This window comes from Camelina sativa, chromosome 16 (assembly GCF_030686135.1).
Source record: "Camelina sativa cultivar CO46 ecotype springtype chromosome 16, ASM3068613v1".
NCBI classification, from domain to species: Eukaryota; Viridiplantae; Streptophyta; class Magnoliopsida; order Brassicales; family Brassicaceae; genus Camelina; species Camelina sativa.
In genome coordinates this window covers 13,979,506-13,994,852 of record NC_141895.1, presented here as the reverse complement: position 1 = coordinate 13,994,852, position 15,347 = coordinate 13,979,506, and the positions used below count along the sequence as shown (strand labels likewise).

General features: G+C 34.8%; 1 long non-coding RNA gene across 1 annotated transcript; it reads left to right on the top strand.

The window, feature by feature from the left end:
- Positions 1 to 3,764: 3,764 nt before the first annotated feature.
- Positions 3,765 to 4,807, top strand: LOC147925490 (uncharacterized). The gene is made up of 2 exons (XR_015583707.1): positions 3,765 to 4,522; positions 4,623 to 4,807. It is a non-coding gene; the product is annotated as an uncharacterized LOC147925490 (long non-coding RNA).
- Positions 4,808 to 15,347: the final 10,540 nt, after the last annotated feature.

The following is a 15,347-nucleotide window of genomic DNA, read 5'->3' as shown; positions in this document are numbered from 1 at the left end:
AAATAATATTTTAAACTCACAAATAAAAAAATCAACTTATCGTATTAATTAGAATGGAAAAAATTTAAATCTACACTAATAAAAAGTATAAGCTATAACCTCCTAAAGGTGTCCACATAAGATTTTAAACTTCCAGTTGTGATTAAACACTTCACTTAGAGATGTCAAAATGGTTAACTCAACCCAACTCAACTCATTATCCAGTGAGTTAAAAGCTAAATGAGTTAATGAGTTGACTCAACTCATTTAGCAATTGGATTGGATCAACCCATGAATCCATTTAGTTAAATGAGTTAGATGAATAATTGGTTAACCCACTACAATATAAATTAATTAATATATAATATAAAATAATAATAATTAATCTTTATCATCCTTTTTACTATCATCATCATTATCACCATCACATAACTTTTAGTGGAAAATTATAGAGGAAAAATTAGATTTTACATTTTCGGCGGGAAAATTGTGGTTTTGAGATTTTGACAGAAAATTACGGTGACCATTTTTGGCGGGAGATTTACGTTTGCGGGTTTGCGTTTTTGGCGGAAAATTTACAGGTTTGCGTTTTTGGCGAGAAATTTGCGGGTTTTCGTTTTTGGCGGGAAATATACGTTTGCGGGTTTGCGTTTTTTGCGGGAAATTTACAGGTTTGCGTTTTTGACGAGAAATTTACGGGTTTGCGTTTTTGGCGGGAAATTTACGTTTGTGGGTTTGCATTTTTGGCGGGAAATTTACAGGTTTGCGTTTTTGGCGAGAAATTTACGGGTTTGCGTTTTTGGCGGAAAATTTATGGATTTGCGTTTTTGGCGGGAAATTTTACGGGTTTACGATTTTGGCGGGAAATTTACGGGTTTGCGTTTTTGGCGAGAAATTTATGAGTTTGCATTTTGGTGGGAAAATAGTGGGTTTGAGATTTTGGCGGGAAATTGCGGATTTGAATTTTGGTGAGAAAATTGCGGGTTTGCGTTTTTGGCGTGAAAATTATAAATTCTGAATTTTGGCAAGAAAACTACGGATTTCAATTTTATCAAAAATTACGGATTTGTGTTTTTGGCGGGAAAATTGCGGGTTTGAGATTTTGGCGGGAAAATTATGATGATGTTGATGATATTAGGTTGATAATGTAGAAATTGATGGGTTAGTGGGTTAACTCATAAACCTATTATAACCAAACTCATTTGACTCATTAACTCATTTAATCATCAACTCATTTAACCCATCAAGTCATTAGGGTTAAAATTTTCAACTCATTAGGGTTCTTGATTTGAGTTGAATTGAGTTAACCATTAGTCTTGACCCATTTTGACACCCATAACTTCATTAATTAACATTTTTTAAAATCACAATAATTTTCTATATCAAGAATTATTTTAAACAACCAATCAGGATTTGACATGTCATTCATTAACAATTTTTAAATTTCCAAAACTTTTTAGAAAAATGAAAATTGTGTATCTGAAAATTAATTTTTTTCTTTAATACTAATTTAAATTTTTTATAAGATAATATTTTACTACCGTCATCAATCATATATAGTTTTCATCAAAATATATCAAATATACCCACGTTTAGCGTGGGTTCAAAACCTAGTATTATATGTAGAATTTGAGCAATTACATCAATAATACTTCATTGAAGGAAAAAATAATTTATTGGAAAAAAATTACAACCCACATGAAATACTCTTTTTCTCTTTTTTATTCACAAATGTAAAATTTATTGATGAAAAAACTATATCATACATGGGCCAAGAAAAAATCCTATCAGAAAAACAAACTGACAAAGAAAACAGACTAAGGCCCAACAATAGCCCATCCATTTGCACAGTTAAATCACATTAAAATACTTTCTATACAACTCAAATCAAAACCTAAAGATGAGATAAGAAAAGCTATGGTGCCTAAAACTTATAGCAAATCATATTATGTTGTTAAAACCAGATCTACATCTTCGTCGAAAGTGCCAAGATCAGTGTGAATGTGGATGTAATATGCTCATGCCTTAGAAGGATTGATTTTACTAGCTTAATTGACAAAGTTACTTGGTGTTATGTTTTAGAAGTAGGTATTATAGTATGATTTTTCAACTTTATATATAAAAAAATTATTATAAGCTCTAAACTTTTAAATACATATCATTTTTACTCTAACTTTTTTATATTAACATCAAAATTTTCCCCATATAGTTTGATCATTAAGCCTAACTTGTAATTTGTTAATGTCACTTGCACAAGTAAATTCAATTTTTATTTCAATATTGTATCGTTGGAAGTAATGATAATATAAGTATTTTTTTTTTAAGTCTTTTTCCATAGTAGGCAACTAAGTAAAGAATACATGTATATTTTGTTTGGCCTTAAACAAGCTTGGGAAAGTCAAATACATGTATATTTTGTTTTCCCTACAAGGGAATACAAAAATGATAGAGAAAACAAAATATACATGTATTTAAGGCCATTGCTATGTTGTGCGCGTCTCTGAGTGATATTTATATTGATGCATAACTCATTACACCAATGCAGAACCGCTTTCACTGGCAAGCACTACTTCATCTAAAGTAATTCTTACATTTGCTTTTTTGAACTTCATGAGCCTGTGTAAATTATTTTGCTTAATCAATTTATTTATATGTTTCCAGTATTCCTTGTACGAGGCTGCACTATTAGTTTGTGCTAGACACAAAAAGCGGCTACACTATTAGTTTGATGCATAACTCATTACACCAGTGCAGAACCGCTTAACAATTTCACTGGCAAACAATTTCACTGGCAAACACTACTTCATCTAGAGGAATTCTTACATTTGCTTTTTTATACTTCATGAGCCTGTATAAATTATTCTGCTTGTTCAATTTATTTATATGTTTCGAGTATTCCTTGTACGCGGCTACACTGTTATGTTTTGATGCCTCATGCAATTTTCCAATAGAAAGAGGATCGTTGAGATGAATTCTCCATTTTTCCTTTAGTGATAGTTTACTTGGTTGAGAAGTCTTAAGGAATCCATTTTTCCTTTAGTGATAGTTTACTGGGTTGAGAAGTCACACACTGGGAAATCCATGTATTTAAGTTGGACATGTGGGTTCTATTTTTAGCATTTTAGAATCTTTATTTTTTTTTCCATATTATGCTTTTGTGATGTGGTAAAGGAGTTAGGATTTCTTCTTTTTTTTGTTAACTATGTAAGTAAAACCTCTATAAATTAATAATGTTGGGACCATGACATTTTATTAATTTATAGTGATATTAATTTATCTAGAAATTAATATTTATTATTTTATAGTGTAAATTAATAATTATTAATTTATAGATATATTTTTAATTGTTTAAATTTTTTAAAAATTATGGACTGAGACAACATTAGCAAAATAAGATTAGACTTTCAGATATTATAATTATTCTTTTGGAATTGATTTGTAATATTTAGAAACATTATTGACAATAAATTATGAATATCATAAACAAGTTGGTTTATACACATGACATACATAAACTCAAATTTATGAATAATAATATCAATTTTCATATTTTAATAGCCTATAAAACTATCAAAATTAAAATGATGCATATCTACAAATTAAAAACTTTTTAAAAAAATTAGCTATTTTTATGACATTATAGAGTAGTTTTCATTATAGTTTTAAAATACAATATAACAATTTTTATAGATATAAGTTCTAGGAAAAAAATTAAAAATTTTAAAGCAAACATTATTATATAAACATATATATATATATATATGCATATGTAAATTTACATGATTATTCATTTAGGATATTATTGGGACCATATTTTACATGGGATTTCAATAAAAAAAATATTATCTTATTATCTTATCAAATTTTGTTATTTTTTTACACTTTCCCAACTTGGGACCAGCAAAATTTATTAATTTATAGTGTTTATTAATTTATAGAGGTTTTGTATATAGGTTTAAGCTTCTATGTGATACATAAACCACTTTACTGTATTTAGGTTTAACTTCTATGTGATACATACCATTTACAAAATTATTTCAATATGTAGTTGATTTGTTGCCTATGAATTTTTGTTGAACTCGTTTTAGAACAACTTATAAATAAACTTTTTTATTTGTTACCAAAACATAAAGATAGTTGTCGGAAGCATATAGAGTATATTTATTTGTAATAAAACTTAAGAACTTCTGAGAGTATATTTCATTTTACAATCACATTATAAAGACTTTAAGGTCATCTTTATATATATATATATATATGAGTTATTTACACAATAAGCATTTATTTGGAAGAGTATTGTCTAACTCGGCCTTTCTGTATGTGCTTCTGAATTTAGCATTTCTTCCCTATATTTAATTACATGGTTACCCCTCTTGAGCTGCAGGGCAATTATACTTACGAGATGGTTGTGATGATGAGCCGGTGACAACGACAATTTGTGTGGTGGTGAGAAGCAAGTAGTTGACGATGGTGGTGTGATCTTGACTTAGAAACGGTGGTGATCTTGTTTTGATTTTCTCTAAGAATTATCAATTGCAAACATGTAATTTTTTTATTTGTTTTAGATTTTAAGATGACATGGAAGTTTTGATTAGAACCATTGGGCTCACTAAACAGTATAGTTTTCTGTATTCAAAATCAAGGATTATCGCTGGAAAATCAAAGTTGTTGTCAGAGAAGAAAGTTTCTAGTCGAGAGAGAAAGCAAGGAGACAAAAGTAAAAATGCCTAATTGTGAGAATATGGATAATAATGCTCATTTTCAAAGTTTTGGGCCAACTAATGCCCATTTAGACAATAACCCCTATATATATATATCTTTCTTTTTCCTTATGAGAGTATCAGTTCACAGTCACATTATAAAGAACAACTAAATGTGTTATGAGACAAACCCCATCCCCCCCCCCCCCCTCGCCTCCCCTCTTTTAACTGAGTATTATCAAGGTAGATAAATATCATCATCACCACTAACAGCCATAAAATTTTATTTTATTTTTAATCCAAGCGAAAATATGTTTTTCATATTCATCCTAAGATCATTTTTAAAGCTACTTTTTATTTTTTACCTTTTTTTTTGTGGAAAATATAAAATAAAATTGATCTTAGGATGAACATGAGAAGCATAATTTTGCTTGGACTAAAAATAAAATAAAACTCACTGGGGTGATCAAGACCACAATATTCAAACTCACTGTTAAAAGTGCATTCATGGACTTCTCCTACACCAATATCAATGAAGATGGCACCAATATGAGAGGAGAAGTTTTGGTAATTCAACTTAGACATCCTCCTTCTACCCCAAATGACAACAACGAGGACAACTAAGCTCAGACAACCATATGCATTATTTCTCTAAATAATTCTATGGTTTAGTAGTCCTATGAAGTATTGATCCCTAATTTGTTTTCATGTTGTAATGGGATTTGACCTTCTAGATCGTAATCAAGTTTTCTTCTCAATTATATATATAACTAGGTGGTAGCCCCGGTGCGTGGGTTGTTACATAATCACCATTTTATTTTGAAGAAATAACAAAAGTTAACATGTTACTATTATTTTGGTTTTTTTTGGTGTACATCAAAATATTTTACTTATGTTTTGTTTATAATTTACATAGATTTCGCTTATTTTTTACTTTTGTTTTGTTTATATTTTACATAGATTTTGCTTATTTTTTTTTGTTAATTTACTTTTTCATATTCAAATATATGTAAAAATGTGAACTTGTCATATTGGACCATAAGCTTATGCATTTGTTAAACCGTCTTAAATTTGTTACTATTTTAGCAATCAATCTAATATATTGCATTGATAATGATATACTGCATTTTAAATGTTTGACTTTTCGGGTTCATATTATGTTTTAAAATATAAATAGAACAAAATATGGATTTAAACTACAATGTCTTACAATTTTAAAATTATTTTATTTTGATGTTTAGTTATTAAAATAAATGATAAAATGGAAAAATAAAATAAAATGCTGGAATAATATGAATCATATTCATTTTTAATATAAATCTATAAAAGATGAGTAATAATGTATCTGAGTTTGATTTTTTGATTATAACTGAAATTAACAAAAATAAATAATTATATAATTAGAAAATGTAAAATATCAAAAGAAAGATTGTCTATGTGTCAACTTCTTAGAGTATGAGCATAGAGAAAATTTTACTACTCCAAAGGTGAAAAGACCAAAGCATCATCTCAGAACCCCATAACCTAAAACAATATGTCATTTCCTAAATTAAATAACCTCCGGCTCTTTTTCTACCATACTCTTATGAATATTTCAAAATTAATATATAAATTCTAATATCTAATTTAGTTAGTAAAAAAATACTCATATCTTAACATTAAAATATCAAAAATACATTCTTTAAAACACACAAAAAAATAATTACATTATTTTGAATGTATATTATAATTTTCAGTATTTTATAGATAATTATATCTTAGTGTTTTAATATTAATATTCAACAATTATGTAATACAAATTGCTATGGAAAATATTTTAATAAAACTGGAGAAAGGATTAATTAGAAAAATGAATTCAGTTTGTTGTTTTATAAAGATGTATAATATATTGTTATGATCAGCATAATTTTCATTTTTTGTATCGCATCGTTGTTGTTAATTGGGAATAATTATATATTGTTAAATACTTATAAATTTTATAAATTTTCATTTATGTAAACAGTAATGTGAAATATAAAAGATATGAATTTGATTTCTAAAAACACAACAAGTCATATTGTCATAAATTGTTACATTTTATCAAAACTTTCTCCATCATATATATATATTTTACAGGTAAAACGTATTTTTCATTAAATAAACATAAATTTAAATAAGAAAAATCTTTGGTTACATATTTTGTTTTACACAAAGAAATTTTAAATCCTAAATAATAATTTTACTTTAAATTTTTCCCTAGTATGATAAGCAACTTACACGGTTAAAACTCAAACTCATGGTCTCTGATCTCTCCACTAAAATTCCTCTTCAATTGCCAACTATTATAATTTCTTTGAAAATTCTTATATATAACTCTTTATAACGAGTCAGCTCCTCGAGAAGCAACGTAAGAGTGTCACGGTATATTTTTTTCTTCCCAAAGAAAAAAGTTCATAAAATCAAAGAGGCATGAGAGAAGTTAATATGCGAAGAAGTTTTATCATCACTTCTTCAGTATTAGTTTCAAATGCTAATCAAAAGTTATTTTTGTATATGTCTCTCCTATTTTCATGTAATCGATCTCATCCATGAATCCATGATATAGATATCGGGACCAGTCAAGTTGAGTTCTTATTTGTACTCCACATTAAATTTTCATATGGGGACTGCTCCAATCATATTCTGATTGTGTGTGTTTCTCTCTAATTAATGAGAAAAGTTCGTGTATCGTAATCTATCCTACTCAAGTCACAATTTTTGATTTACCATGCTACACCTGCATGCCATTACTCAAAGCTCCTATAAACACGAGTTTGAAATGACACAATGCCTTGAGAACCTTTATAACGAGGGCTAGCTAATAACTTTGGGACACTTTCGTTTTGTTGCATACAACAGGGATGAATCCAAGTAGATTCGACCGTCTTTATAAACAAGTAACAACTATATGACTATATCATATATAAATTTTAAGATATATTTAATTGTTAATATATTAATTAAAATAGATTTTCCAAATTCAGTGTGAATTGCATATGGTCAACAATGAACCCATTACATGCAAATCATACACAAATAGTAAAACATTACAACCACTAAAAATTTAGAAATGCTATGAAAAAATCGGTGATAGGTAAAACCATAGGAAAAATAAATAAAAGGATATTCTGTAATGCTATTAAAACTTTTTGTAATTAACTAGACGATTAAAGCATATCAAAATAATTTGAGTGACGTAGCGCCAACATTTTTTTTTCCTTGTAAATTTTAATAAGGGTTTTTCAAAAAATGGGTAACGCCTTCAGTTTTTACGCGGGGTCAAACAGATATAAAATAGATAAAAAGAAATGTAGCTGCGAAGGGGAGTGTTGAAACCTAAAGAAACAATCATTCTTTTTATTTTTTTATAATAATATCAATTCAATAGTAGTCCGTCTGCTACAACTTGGGACAATAAGGCTTGATATGTCTTATCTCCCTGCAGTAATAACACACCCGAGTATTTAGCCGCGGTTCCATTACCGCCTGCTGCTCCGTCACTGGCCGCTGCTCACCTCTCTGTGGATAGTTGGTCACTTTGTGGTCCCTGCTACCACACCCAAAGCATCTCGGACCACTGTACCTCGATCTCTGCATATTCTCAAACTTCCGCTTCTGCCCCTGTGCAGGCTTGCCGCCCTTGCTAGGAACAGAATACGGTTGGGACCGTTGTGGCTGCACTGAAGGACTGACCACAACCACATGTGACCTCAAGTCACCCTCTATCCCAGCTGCAACCTCCACCAGCTCCGCTCTCGTAGCATAGCTCCTCACTCTGCACCGAGTCCTCATATCATCCCGCAGAGCCAACAAAAACCTCCGCACCTGAGCCGACTCTGGCTCCCAAGCCCGACCTGCATACCCCATAAGTCGACTGAACTCAGCATCCAGCTCCCGCACTTTACGGTCACCCTGAGTCAACCCCAAGAACCGTGCCTCCATGCGGTCAAGAGCCTCTTGAGGAAAATACTTGGAGTTAAACTCCCTCCCAAAATCCTCCCAAGACATATCCCGCTGCACCCTACGTGCTGTCACCGACCTCCACCACACTCGTGCATCACCTGACAAGTAATGCACTGCCAAGTCCATCCTAAACTGGTCGGGACACCGAAGCAAATGGAAAAGATCCTCCATCCGCTCCCTCCACTCATCAGCTACACTCGGATCCGTATCTCCCGAGAAAGATCCCGCTCCCACACGCTGCAGCTGCACCATCATCTGCACGTACTCAGCGTCCACTACCTCGGCCCCCGGCTGCACACCTGGCTGCAAACCCGCCATAGGCAGCACCGCTGGGACCCACCCACCAACAACTTGCGACACTACCGGAACCTTCCCACCAACCACTGGCGGCACTACCGGAACCTGCTCACCAACCACTGGCGGCACCGCGCCAAAACCTGAGTTAGCAAGCCCAACAAGACATCCTCCCTGCCTGGAGCACCCTGCTCTGCAGCCCTCACACTCGGGGCATCACCGTGATTGGCATCGGGCCCATTCGCCCCGCCGTCACCCAAACCAGCCTGGTCTCCAGACACACCAGGATGAACATGCGACTCCGCTATCTCCTCACTGGCCATACTCTGGGTCACACTCACACTGGCCTCGGGAACCTGACCTCGCCCCCGACCACGACCACGACCACGACCACGACCACGACCTCGACCACGCCCGCGACCAACAGCATCTGCACCTCTAACCATCTGTATCACCAAGAACAGAAGGCTAAGCAACAATAACTCTAATTACACAATATCACAACTCACCGTGGAATCACAAAGTAGGCTCAAAGGGGATGTTCTAGGACCTCATGGCAAACACAATTGACTAAATCACATAATAACCTCTAGCATGAAATCCCAAACAACAACCATAAGGGCTCTGATACCAAAATGAAACAACCCTTCTTCTTTTTTTTTATAATAATATCAATTCACTAGTGGTCCCATACCCACTAACATCCTAGCAACTATCAACATCAGCGGATAACAAAACAATTCCATAAATCCAACATGAATTCCAACAATAACAATCCAATAACCAACAATGCAATAAACCAAAAACCAACAATGAAATAACTAAGTTCCAACATCCTACAATGTTTTATCAACTCAACACTAGCAACCTAACAATAGCTAGACCACAATCAATCAAGCCTCTAGAACATCCTCCTCCTCATCGCCTTGATTCCACGATCACACTTTACCTTTATCTCTTTTACAGGAAGATTGGAATGAGAAACGGTGGAACCAACACCTTAGGAAGCTTCTCCTTCGTTCCCAATAACAGCTCTCCCTTCCACAGCCACAGATCTCTCCAAAAACATCAAGAACAAGACAAAAATCTCTCAAGAACACTCTCAACGCTCTCCAACACTTTCTCTCCTTTTTCTCTCTTCTCTCACTCAACGGCGACAAAACAAGACAACCTAAAACCCTTAATTCGTCGCTTCTCCTCTTATATACTTGGTTTAGGGGTTTCCAATTGAACCAAACCGAACCAAACAGCAATTAAAACAAACCAATCAAAATTGGAAATGATGGTGTCGATCGACACACCCATGGTGTTGATCGACACTCAGACCACAAATGTAATTTCTGGTTCGCGGATGTTACACCTAATCTATATTTGATCCGATTAGAAGTCGTCGATCAATTTATTGAAAGAACTAATAACAGAATGTGAAAGCAAGAAAGGAACAACAAGAATACCGAGATTTTACGAGTTCAGGTTCTGATGTGGAACTCTACGTCTCGCCGGTGACGGTACACCGGAATCCATTATATCTTAGCTCAAACTTGAGCTCATACAAGTGATTGATACAATCTCTCACAAGATTACAATCACTCTCAAGCTTTCTCACTAATCAACCCAAATCAACCTTTCTCTATCTCTCTCTCTCTAACTCTATCGCGTCATCACTGTGACGCTTCTCATCTCCGTTCTAACTAACTCGTAACAAGAGAGATTAAGAAGAAGAAGATGATACAGAGCCTTATACCAAAGACTCTTTTAACCTTCTCATTTGGGACTATTTACTAACACTTGCACATGTTCCTCACGTGCCAATGGAGAGAGAGCTTGTCTTGAAACCTCTGATTGCATCAAAGTCTCTTCCATACTTTGAGAGTATTCTGCATTTGGGTCACTTATTCACAATTCTCCACCTTGACCCTAATGTTGCAACCTAGCTTGTACTTGGTCTCCACCTCCGGACCTGATCAAACTCGATCAGCTTCTTATCTTTTGAGTAAACTCACCCAGCTTGAACTTCACCGCTCAACTTCAATGCTTCCTTAAAAAACTTGTTTCCTCAAAGCATCCTGATCAACACCTCTTGATTCTACTTGAAGACTTCCTTGCAACTGTCCCTTTTAGAACCTTTAAACTCAGCTCAAAACTTGACAACTCCAATCTTCACTCTTAAACAAACTGTTAGTGAACCAAAAAATGGTCGATGATCACTAGATGTGATGTTAATCACACTGCTATTCTCGAACCACCAAACACTCCAGTATCACCACATGAATTGTCAAAACATCTTCAACACAGACTTGTGTGAACAAACAATTCAGCTTTGATTATCTTGTTTCCTTCACACCCTTGAATACTTTTAATCTCTGCAAACTGATTCCCTTGCTATAGCCTTTTGATTCACTTCATGTGCACTGAACTTTGAATCAAACTCTTCCTTGAATCATATGCAAAAAAACTGTATCACTTGTGCTTTATTTCCTGAAACAGTCTCTGACTCATCCTGCAAAACACTCTAAACCAAAAAACCACATTAGTAATAAAAGGTATTTGACAAAGAATGTAATTACAGTGACTTGTTTGATCTTTGAGCATCACTTTGCACCGCCATTGTTACCAATGGAACACGCCGCTTAACTTCACTGAGTTGAGAAGACTTTCGACGCAACTATTTTTGCTCAATCTTGATCAAACCCTTCTGAATCCGCAGAACCTTTCAACCAACAGATATCAACCTCTGTCAACTCTTTTAAACCTGTCTCACATCCACAACCTTGTAGCATGCCCGAGACTTCTCTTTACAGCCTTTAACACTTCACTCTAGAACTCTTGAAGTCATTCCTTTGCTGCAAAACAACTCCGCAAAACATCTCCATGTTTGCTATCTTCACCTAACTTGACAATTGCACTTTAAACACCAACAATTCAATCTATATATGTTCTTCATCTTTATCCTCATGAGCTTCTTACCCTTGTGCCTTCTTGTTACTTCTTATGAAGCAAATAGGTGACCGGAACTTTAATAGTTCCCCTTTCTCAATGCAGTTTGAACACTCTACATTTTCATCCTTTCTAGGATTTTTACTCAATTGCTAGTACCAGCTCTTATGAAGAAGCTAGTTACTTGAAGTGAATGAACCAGAGATAAATCCTTTGCAAAACTTTGCACTTATCTCTTACCATCTCCGAAGAGAGTCACATCAATAATCTCTTATCTTTAGATTGTCTCTTCAATCTTGCTGAACTTCTAAAACCTGCAACTGATATCCAGATGTCTTCACCACCATCAAGCATCCTTTAAACCTGAAATTTTTTTCCCTTTTCACTCATGTTGCAACCTTACTATGCTTGAACATCTCTGACATCTTAAATCTGTTCTTGAACCTCTGTCTTCATCACACACTTGACCAACCTGAATCATACCCAAGCAGCAACTGATTTCTTCTCATAACTCACTCTTGATGAGCTTCTGAACCTGTTCACTCAGACCATCTCTTTATGCTTATGCTGACCAAGATACTCTTTAACTGTACATCTCCACCTGAAATCACAAACCATCTTGATAAACTTGTAACACGTCCATGTATTACTCATGACTCCACTTGAAACTGAGATCTTTGTATCTCTCAACATTCTCCATAACTTGCTGAGCTAACACCTTCTTTGTCACTGTATCCTATGATTCTCAATCACAAAACTCTGTGTGCTTGACTGTATATCTTGGACACATGTTACTGCCCAGTATGTAGCTACCTCCAACAATCTCTTTTAATCTTTTGAAGACTCTCCAAGAACCTGCTTCTAATGAAGCTCCCATTCTGTTTTGTAAAAACAGATTGTGTACCTTGGTCTAATAGACCAACTAACCAGCTTTTAAGCTGATATAACCTTAGACTGGTTGACTCTTCACTCTACCATTCTGTTTTATCCAACCAGAACAAGCGTCTCATGCATCCAACTCAATCTCTTAATCCTTTGTTAACCGTAGAAAACCAAAAACTGTTCTGCATGTAACATTTCTGAAAACTGAAGAAACATCTGAGCAGTGCCTTCTTTATCACTGGTTTCATCCTTAGTGATTTACGTCAATCACACCTTGGTTTACTTACAAGATGTTTCTCCATCCTTTGTTGAGAATCTGTTTGTTACTTCTTGAGTCCTTGTATTCCTCTGTTTGTTTAAACAGAACCCAACAACACAATAAACCTCGCAACCTTGTTTCATTCACTTAGAACACTTCTGCGACAAAACAATACTCTGCAGCGTTAATCCATTTCCCTTGGATTTTCCCAGCTGCCACTGACTCACTGATGATCTGTTTTCAAACTTTGATCACCAAATACTTTGAGTCCTTTTGATCTCTTAAGAATCTGATAACTACCTCTGAGACTTAACCTTAGAAGAACCCTTCCTCAAAACTCTTGCAAATACCCTGAAATCCTTTAAATCATCATCTTACTTTGCTAAGCAAACTTTCTGATCACTCTTAACCAAACCTGCAATTTCTTCCTTTAAATGTCGAGCCTTAACTAATACCTATGCAACTTGAAAACCCATATACCAATCAAACAACCAAGGCGTCCCCTAGTTCCTAGATCCTTATGAGCTTCCTTTAATTGTTCTTTACTTATCTTGAACACAAGCTTGCATCAAAAAACTTCCACACTGCCTTAACCAGAAACTGCACTAACTCCTAGTACCAAATCTAAGCTAAAACCATGTGCAGTGAACATACAAACTTGTGCTTTAACAAACCTTGACTCATTTCTCTTGCAGACCTGAAGATTTCATAGCCTCACAATTATTCATGTGACTTGCAGCGGATGCAAACTTTACCAAGTTTTGAGTCTTCATGATGGTGCTTTGATTATGATCACATATCTTGAGAATCCATCACATGAACTCACACACTTCTTGAACCAGAAAGCAAAACTTCTTACTCTGAATACTCCTCCACCTAAACCGTCACAAAACAGTCTTCTTCTTGTGTCTCAAAAACAATTTACCGTTTGTAGTATCCTCCTTCTTATGATTGATGCTTCTTTCTTCAATCTGGAACAATTCTTCTTTGTACTTGCAATAACCTTAACCAGCGAGTCTTTCTTGATCTTCTCGCAACAACGCTTATACAAAACCATTGGAGGATATAACTTACAACCTCACAATCTCAGAAACTTGAAGTTGTCTTCAGTCGATGAAACGTATCAACGTGAAACCTTCTTCCTCCAAGTCCAAACTACTTTGATCTAGAACACAACGAACTTAAACTTCTTGTGACTACAACATCATTCCTTGTGAGTTTCTTAGAATAAAAATCACATTGATGCTAATCTTTCACGCCGTAGAGAGAGAGAGAGTGACTCACCGAATCAACCGATTTCATAAACCATAAACCATTCGATACAATTGGATCTTAATCTTTGGATCTTCTTTCTCCAACTACAATGTCTTGTTCCAAGAACAACTGCAATTGACTTCTTCCTTTGCTCTTGACATCGCAACGTCTTCTGATTTCTTCTCTTCAAGTTGCGATGTTAACGAAACTCCAAATCCACCGTTCCGTTCAAAACGCGACGCCTCCATCTTCCATGGAATCGACGAACCTTGCTCTGATACCACTTGTTGAAACCTAATCTATATTTGATCCGATTAGAAGTCGTCGATCGATTCCTTGAAAGAACTAATAACATAATGTGAAAGCAAGAAAGGAACAACAAGAACACCGAGATTTTACGATTTCAGGTTCCGATGTGGAATCCCACGTCTCGCCGGCGACGGTACACCGAAATCTATTATATCTTAGCTCAAACTTGAGCTCATACAAGTGACTGATACAATCTCTCACAAGATTACAATCACTCCCAAGCTTTCTCACTAATCAACCCAAATCAACCTCTCTCTCTCTCTCTCTCTCCTAACTCTCTCGCGTCATCACTATGACGCTTCTCATCTCCGTTCTAACTAACTCGTAACAAGAGAGATTAAGAAGAAGAGGATGATACAGAACCTTATATCAAAGACCCTTTTAACCTTCTCATTTGAGACTATTTACTAACACTTGCACATGCTCCTCACGTGCCAATGGAGAGAGAGCTTGTCTTGAAACCTCTGATTGCATCAGGTCTCTTCCATACTTTGAGAGTACTCTGCATTTGGGTCACTTATTCACAGGGAGGATCAGATCTTACGAAAGCAGAGCCTCGAAGCAATAGTACCAGCAAATATGCAAGATCCACGACTTTACGTACGGCAGTGACACTAGATCAGAACCATTGTCGGCAGCACTCTGTTTCCAACACCGCTCTCATCCCAACGACCTACTTGTCCCGGACGTAGCGACAACATGTTCAGGGAGAGTAGGTGCTCGAGTAAAAAAAACTATACAAAAATGATAAG